Source organism: Crassostrea angulata, chromosome 8 (assembly GCF_025612915.1).
Source record: "Crassostrea angulata isolate pt1a10 chromosome 8, ASM2561291v2, whole genome shotgun sequence".
Classification (NCBI taxonomy): domain Eukaryota; kingdom Metazoa; phylum Mollusca; class Bivalvia; order Ostreida; family Ostreidae; genus Magallana; species Magallana angulata.
In genome coordinates, this window is record NC_069118.1 from 39,400,250 (window position 1) to 39,409,900 (window position 9,651).

The window sequence follows — 9,651 nt, forward strand, 5'->3', positions numbered from 1 at the left end:
TTCTTCATATTTCTTCAAATTCCATTTAATCATCTCCAAGGAACTCAATAGAAGTATTTACACGGAAACTAGATGTACCGTAACGCCACGAATGCCAGATGACCACAATTTCAAATGCATTTCGTATTAATAACATTTGTTTGATTGCAGAATACTTTCTTTGAAATAAAAATCATATAATATATATATATATATATATATATATATATATATATATATATATATATATATATATATATATATATATATATATATATATATATAATATTTAAATTTTGGTTTGTTTTTTTCCCAATATGTGGACAGCATAGACAATCTTTAGGTAGCCGAGTGTTACACAAATAAAGCGAAGAAAACTCAATATATACAGACAAACCAGCCGCAATAACACATATACGAAATACATGCATTGAAGTAATATCCTCGAGGCGCTATGTCAGGTGAATAATACGCAGTCATTCTTTTAGAATATAGATAAAAACCTTTACCGTTGTAGTTATGCGTAAAATAACAATGTGTGATGGTAAACTTAATAAACACTATTATAATATAAACTTCAGTGGGATATAAACTTGGTTGATCTCGTGATCAAATCTTGTGAAGCCCAAAGGAATATTTAACACAGTTAATGTATTTTTTCTGCAATGCTTGCTACATGTACCTTCATACTCTCATGAACTACCGAAAAAACATCATTTTAATGTTTTAATTTAAAAAATGTTTAATGAATATGATGCTCTTATATGTGTACTAATTAAAAGCACTAGTACATACTATTCAAATCAAATCAAACATTCAAAATATGTTTAATACTGAGGCGTGATGGCTCCCTTTAAAATATCTGGAAGTAAAAACAAATCATAAATGTATTAGATTTGCATTTTTTGGCACTTGTTATGGAAATAAATTAAGCATGAACATGAATATAAATTTAATTCAATACAAAAGAGTTTTTGCACATAATATTTTCACATGTACACATGTTCACATGTACACATGTATTACATGTACATGTACATGGTTTGTATATTAACAACGTAAGAATTAACTAATTCATTTTTTAAAGGAATTTGCGGTGAACTAAGAATAAAAAACAGAGTTTGTTAAGTCAGAACAAGAAAATATCAAACAATATATGATAATTTTATAACTAAATTTTCTATTCTCAAAAATACAAGACCTTGCTACCTAAATTTGATGAACATGTTGGATTTAATAATCCATTTGAATGTACAGTAAACGTTTTATTCTGACAATTTAAGACGAAGTTAAAATCTGTTACACAGATAATTGCACACATCAATGTTAAAACATTCTCTATAAATTAGTCAAAGAGTTATCTTTCTTAATATAGAGTCAAATATTATGTACTTCGCATTTGGAACTTACATGCTGCATAAATATTTCAAAATTAAATATCCATTTAACAAATGATCATCATTCAAAATTATTTCATACATTTTAGCAACACACACACACAAGCCTTTGGATATTCATAGCAACTTAACCTTTATATTTAAGAGAAATATTGACATTTCATCACAGACCATTTCTAAAAGATTTAAAATTCCAGCATGTATTAGTGCATGTAGTATCCCTTTCAGGGTATAGAAGGGAGGAGAGAAGGGCAAGACCAGCTATCATGACATTCGAACAAAATTATATGCCATCAAATTAAAATACGTGTTGTCTTTTAAGTATATTATAGAAATTAATTATGGTTAGCACTAACAAAGCGTTGGAGAATGTCCATACAGTCATCATTTTCACACAATACAGGAGACATTCACATTTTCAGATTGAGTGAACATATACGGTTATGAGCTGGAATGGAGATCGCACCGGCGATAGAAATTCCCACAGAGTCAGCAATGGTAGCAGCTGCCAGGCTAAATTCCTTGAATTCTGCCTCAATCTGTAATAGAAACCCCAAAATGAAATTAAACATATCATTATTAGCATAAATTATTCAATTATTATTAATTCATTCAAAACATAAAAACACTGGTTCAATTTTACTGAGGCACTTTCAATGCTGTTTGTTCATAATTTATATGCCATATAATTCTCAAACTTTGTGTTACTTTGAAAATAGAATAAATCAAAATTATGTCTCATTTAAACTATGAAGAATGTTTAATTGGAAAATTACATTATGAAGATAAATATAATGCATAATTTTTCTTTATTAAAAAACATTGGTTTTGATCTTTCAATTACATGTACATCTAATTTTGTCGTCTCTTTCTTGAACATGCTTCTAAACAATGTGCACCACTTAATATCTGATCCACTGAAATTGCATCTTGACACTAAAGTACCACAAATAAAATAATTATATCCGCAATATAATTTTAATCAAAAATACATATAATAAAGTTGACCAGCATTTAGAAGTACTATATACATGTACTTACATCCTCTGAGATCTTGTAGAACGTATTGACAAAGGCGGCTCCCCCCAAAAGTCCCTCAAACAGGACAAGGGCGAAGATGATCCAGATTTTGGGGATGAACCGCAGAAAGAATTGGGCTGTGAGTATTGCAACATTAACACACTGCAAAAAACCAAATTGAATTTAAAAGTCTAATTGGTTTGTTATCTCTTAATGTATAAGCACAGTTTTTTTAGCCTCCGATGAAGTACATGGGTATTTTATGAAGTTGATGTGTTCCCTTTTAACGCTGATTAGTTCGATTTTATATCAAATTTTGTGACCGCTTTTAAACAATGGTTATGCTAAATATGTACTGCATTATTTCGCTCATATTAAAATTTGCCCCTGAAGTTTAGGCGGCTACATGTATGTTTAAATTACGACTTTGACATCGCTATAAATTAAGGTCATAATGTTTTGTCAAATCAAAAAAAAAAACCAACAACAACCAAAAAAAAAACAAACCTGTGAACATTTTGTTCATTATAATTTCTGAAGTTTCATATATTTACAATCGCTGCATATCATGCCGGTTGAATAAACATAATCATTCGATGGACAAAACCAAATGGTTCCCTTTTCTAAACATTCCCATGATGCAGGTTTTTTTTGTATGACTATAAAGAATTCATTTCATTTACTTTGAAAAAAGACCAATTCTGCTGGTGTAAGTAGGCAAAAGTCTATAACTATAACTAAGATAATTGGTTTGAATGGAAATTTATTAATAAATGTAATAGCAAAAACATCGGACCATGCAGCTTAAACTGGAAATAATTAAGTCATTGACATATATAAAGGCATTAAAAAATAGCGTTGGTGCCATCTTCAAAGAAAAGAAGACGAACTGACCTAGTTTTATCACATTAATTGTCTCCTTCCTACACTCTTTTTGTCTTTTCTTATTTGGTGCCTTACTTACATTCCTATTGTCTTCTTTTTGTGTGTCTCTTTAGAGCTCCTTTCCTACTTTTCTCTTTCTTCATGTACCTCTCTTTCTACATCTACCCCATCTGCGCGCTCTCTCTCTCTCTCTCTCTCTCTCTCTCTCTCTTTATATATATATATATATATATATATATATATATATATATATATATATATATATATATATATATATATATATATATATATATATATATATATATATATATATATATATAAAACTGGAAGAGTCCACAGTTGTTGCTTTTGAACACATTGACAGATTAACTAGATATAAACACCCCTAATTGGTAGTTCACTTGATACCTGTCAACATTAGGAAAAAGAAATAAAAAGCTAACCTGCTACTGTTTTTTCTCGAATGAAGATTAAATTCCAAAGTTTTGGAGATAATCAAAGCACTTACCATCTATACTGTTCTTTTTCAGAGAGCCAAATGTGATTAAAATACAGAAGTTCATACTGAAAAAAATCAATTACATGTACCATCATTATAATTAACATCAAAATGGTTTAAAACACATGTATACACACCACAGACTTGTCAATCATTTAAAATCATATTGGGGCTGAAAGTGCATAAACAACACTTTTGCTAATATGCATCTTGTCATTAAACATTTATAGTAAAAAACCTGGTTTATGAGAAACATTTTTCATTGGTTTCAAGTGTGAAGAAGTTTGAAAGTATATGCACATGTACTAACTTATCCCTGATTAATAAAGTATTCCAGCAATGTACACTATACACATAGGTATCATGTATTTCACCAGCGCCTAATGTTAAAACAGATAATTTTATGAATGATTATTACATGTGGTAATACACTAAAAATCTTGTAATATACATAATAATTCAGTCTTAAAAATAACTCAAATATTAAAATTCCTTCTTGCTCATCATATGCATCTCTCTCTTGCCTGGATGTTTAATGTTCGTCCTAAGACTTTGTATCTGTAGCAACTACATGTTTTATTTCAATTGACTTAATTTTAAAAGAAGTAGCTTTTCTCTCAGTGTGAATCTTCCTTTTATCTTATCTGGAGAAAAAAACAACAACGAAAAGCTCAGCATTAATTGAGGGGTTTTATTAAAGGTTCGAGATCAAAAGTTGTTCTTAAAAAATGACCTACATGTAACATCAGTCAATAATCAGTAAACAATTAATAGTTCCCTAATTCATTTGTCTTTAATTTGCTATTTTATGCGACCCCATCAATTTGGCAAGAACATTTGATTTAGTAATAGAGTTACATATCTTCTTTATTTTATGAGATGATTAATTAAAGCCTATAGCTACAATCTGTACATGCACATTTATGCACTATATTTTTTGCAAAGCAGCTATTTATTTATCATTATTTTCAAATGGCCAACTAAACATTCTTTGCTAGCAGCGGTTTTGATCTGCTTTTCTCTCAATGTAAAACAGAAAATAGTAGTGGATTAAAAACCCTTGGCGAGTAAAGATTGCTAAAAACTAACCCCAAGCGATGAACCCAAAATGGCAAATAAGCTAGTATAAGTCCATGTAATCAATTTATAATTTTTTAAACATAACGAAACAACTGTTAGCAACAATAGATATACGCAAGCTGAGCAGTGGTAACACACACATCTTGCGGATAAGCATCACACAAAAGTGTACTAAAGATCGGGTTAACTTTACAGCATCTCAAGAATCTGATTTGTTTCTTAAAAAAGAAAATGACGGATTTGCTTACCGTCTGCATCCATTCTGTTACAAATGCTACACAAGCTTCGCTTACACAAACGAAGCTTGTGTAGCACGACCTCTGGTGAGAGAATGGTCAGCATCTTCTGATTCTTTTAGCAGACTACTGGTGTCCTCACTGTATTTGACAATGTATTCTTTTTGATAGAACTGTCTGGGTTTCTCTATCACAAAAAGCAGCTAAAACAGAATTAAAATATAATGATCAAGTCAATTTTCAAATTGATGGCTTGTTTGCATTGACTCATATTAGGATAATAGATTTCATTTTTTTTTTCGAGAAAGAGAGAGAAAAGATAAAAGTATGGTATTGTGTTCGTTCAAAATAACAGGTAGCTGAAAAATAGATAACCCTTTTATCTTTTAATTGTATCGACTACTGACATTTGTCACTTTAACAAAATTCTGTACACAATCATGGTCCCAATAAACATTAACTAAACCTAACTATTTTTAACCGATGAACTTGAACAATGGCTTAAATCTACATGGTTGAGGTCAATGGCTTACATAAAGGATGTTTAATAGTAAGGAGAAAGTTTAAAAATGTTATCAGATCAAAGAAGTTCTGCCCAGATATAGCACACATTGCTACATTTACCTGTGTCTACAACAGGTTATACATTACCTGTACCTGTGAATAAATCAGGTTACACAATACCTGTACCTGTGTATATATTAGGTTTTACATTACCTGATAAACATGAGGGCAGATACGATAGTTATCACAAGTAACGTCTTTCTATGCGACAGATCAGCCGACGTCAAACCGACGTCCTAGGACCACCTGTCCACTGGTCACTACTTTCGGTTCAATAATTAGGACAAGATCATGTTGCTCTATCAAGATTACGGTTAGGATATCATAACTTTAATGCTGTGCCGTTATTACGGGCCGCCAGGAGGCGGTCCGTTATTTGATACACATCATTGTCAAATTTAGAGTCATTGCAATGTCTGTACTTATATTATGTACATGTATATATCTCTGTAGTCTGTATCGCCACGGTCCTCTCAGATTGTCGTTTTTCTGCAGTTTACCTCAATTAAAAAACCGTACAGTGCGCTAGGTTTCGGTTGTCAACAAAAGCAAGAATTTGTCTAGCCTAGACGACAAGTGGTTAGCGCACTGGCTGCTCACTGCTAAGAGGGTGAGTTCCAACGATCCTGAGTTCAAACCCCCAGCGAAAGTGGATCTGAAGCACCAGTATAAGCACATTTATATTTTCCCATAGATTGTTTCCTAAATTAATCAGGAAATTATGTGTGGCACCATGGATAATTTAACTGCATAGGACATATGTTTTACTTCCAGCAACCTACATTATCATCAAAATCAATGAAAGTCTTTAGACTGTATTTCATTTTTATTACAAGTGAAATATCTAATTGCTGAAACAGGCCAAGGTTTATTTTATCACAACTGCAGGTGAAACGCCTATGATAAGTCTAGAGGGAAATAACATCGGTTACTGAACAAACAGCTGACGGTAAGGATATATATTATTGATAAAAAGATCGATGTCGTTTGAGTTTTGACTATTACATTTTATATATTGATACAACAAGTACACTACATATCTTATAAATGATGTGGTTATATGGTTCAATAGATAATAATGGTATTGTAGTACTATGAAAACTTTGTTACACATGGTTCTCAATTCATATTTTCTGAGTTCTCGGTTTAGGGTTTAAGGGTGTTTTGCTTCGGTTATCTAGAAGTAATTACTATTAGTTTGCCTTGAATTTTATATTTTACCAATTGTAATGTATGTATAGCTGTTTGGTTGACTTTAGTTTAGCCTCATTTCTAAGCAAAATATTCAATGAACCTTTGATAAATTTGGAATAAATTTTTATGCATACAATTGTATGTAACTACATGTAATAAATATATTTTATTTACATATATAAAAACATTGCAAATAAACCAAACATTACAATTTTTATTTTCATTTCTAGAAAAAAGGAATATCTACAATGCCAAACCAAATTTATGGTGTCTGACCATGGATCCTCGACGTTGTGCCCAGGGCGTGTTACGGTGTCATATCTGTGAGACACATATCTCTTTGCACTGTGAAATATGTCAAATACATTTGTGTAAAGCCTGTGTCGGGGATCATCTTTCAGATGAATCCAAAGATCATAAAGTGTTGCCAATGAAAAAACGAGAATCTACTCCTACATGTTCTAAACACTCATCAAAACAATGCGTAATACAATGTGAGCAATGCGACATTCCTATTTGTGTGCAATGTATTTCTTCTGGGGAACATGAACAGCACAAAAAAATGGACATTGTAAAAAGTTTCGGAAAGAAAAGAGAAATGTTGCAAAGGGATTTAGAAGAACTGGATAAAATAATCTATCCACAATATCATGACATTATTTCCAAAATCCAGAGGGAAAAAGACGATATAAGAATACACTATGAGAAACAGAGAACAGAAATTAAGAAACATGGAGATGATTGGCACAGAGAAATAAATACAATTATCAAAAAACTTACAACAGACGTCAATAGTATGAAATCCAACAGTTTGGCCGTCTTATGTGGAAAGGAAATTAGCATCACTTGCATTATGTCTGAAATCACACAGTTTATAACAGATCTCCAAACAGTTTTAGAGTCCAATGATATAAGTGTTACCTTTGCATATAAATCCCGGAATAGTGATTTTAAAGAAATGCACCCTTTACAGAAATTGGTCCAACCAAGGGGTATATTTACGCCCCAAAAGATCGAAAAAGAACATATCTATCAACAGTTTGGTTCTCTCCTATTGTCAGATGAACATGGTTTTGCAGTAATTTTTGCTTCTCCAAATGAAAGACCAGAAACTAAAAAAACCACGAATAATCAGAGATATAAAAATTGAACATGAAGAAATAAATCGGCTGTACAGTGTGTGTTGTCAGAGTGATCAAGAAGTTTGGACTTGCAGCAATTACAGTCATTTCATGCATATCTTTTACAATTTAATGCCATGCTATGGTATGCGATTTTAATGATATGCTATAAGATTTGTATGGTATGCTATGAGATTTGCATGCTATGCTATGAGAAATTGAAATGAAGGGCTTAATGATATGGTATGCTATGCTATGCTATGGTATGCTATGAGATTTGAACAAAAACGCCTCCATACACAGAAGAGTTCCACACATTTTGAAGTAAAATAATAAGAAGCCAAAGTTTCCCACAAATCTATCATGTAAACATTTATTTTTTTCAAATAAAAACATTTAAAGCCGAGTTAAATTAATGTTGTTTGCTATGATATGGTATGCTATGGTATGATATGACGAATGCGATTCTATGAGATTGTATGCTATGCTATGAGATTTCAATGCTATGCTATGAGATTTCAATGCTATGCTATGCTATGGTGTATGTTGTAAAAGATATGCTTGAACCGACTGTACCATATCATGAGGTCTTCAATGTTCAAGGAGAATTAGTGAAGTCAATAGAAACGAAGTCAGGGAATAAGCCAAAGGACATTGCAATAACAAAGAAAGGCTATCTAGCATATACTGATTACATTAATCAAACTCTGAACATAGTGAAGGAAAAACAGATGCAGGAGATAAAATTAAGAAAATGGAGACCCCATGGTGTCTGTACTACCTCCTCTGGTGACCTCCTGGTAATCATGGACAGTGATAATAACAGAAAATCAAAAGTCGTGCGTTACTGTAGCACAAAAGGAAAGGAGAAACAAAATGTCCAGTTTGATACTGACAGTCTCCCTCTGTATTCACCTGGTGGCATAAAATACATTAATGAAAATAGGAACGAAGATATTTGTGTTTCTATCTGTTGGGCCAGTGCAGTTGTGGTGGTCAGCCGAGTCGGGAAAATATCGCTTTTCATACAATGGACCATCCACTACTGCTACCGGATCATTTAATCCTTATGGCATCACTACAGACAGCCAGGGTCGGATCCTGACGGCTGACTGTAACAACCACAGTATCCATATCCTTGATCAGGACGGACAGTTCCTCCGCTTCATTGACAACTGCGATATATGTTGTCCATACGGTTTATGTGTGGATACTAACGACAACCTCTTTGTGGCTGAGTGGAAATCGGGACAAATGAAATTGATTCAAAATTACATGTTCTAGACACTGATTATTGCAGATTTTTTTCTGATGGATATATGTATGCTACCAATTTGAAATGATATCATGATTTTTCAGGCGGTTACATGTCCTTTAAGATATTAATTTGCGTTTGTATCTGAGAAGAGAAGAGAAAATTATTCTATCCTTACAATAAATCAGCAAAAAGACAGTAGAAGCGGGCCAAACTCATTTACGATATTGATACAAAGTGTGATATCCTAAATAATGTAATCAAGTTGAATACTTTAACATTAATATTAATAGGAGAAATTTCGATAAATAACATTTTAAGAGGGAAATCAGCTGTTGAATTTTTGTAAAAAAAATAGTTTACATATAATGAATGCAAGAGTTCCCGGAGATGCAGATAGTGGGAATTTCACCAATACAAG

General features: G+C 32.1%; 2 pseudogenes; one reads left to right on the plus strand and one right to left on the minus strand.

The window, feature by feature from the left end:
• Window positions 1-1,077: 1,077 nt before the first annotated feature.
• LOC128160945 (battenin-like) lies at window positions 1,078-6,484 on the minus strand (annotated as a pseudogene).
• Window positions 6,485-7,098: 614 nt separating this feature from the next.
• On the plus strand, window positions 7,099-9,259 carry LOC128158024 (E3 ubiquitin-protein ligase TRIM71-like; annotated as a pseudogene).
• The last annotated feature ends 392 nt before the right edge of the window (window positions 9,260-9,651 follow it).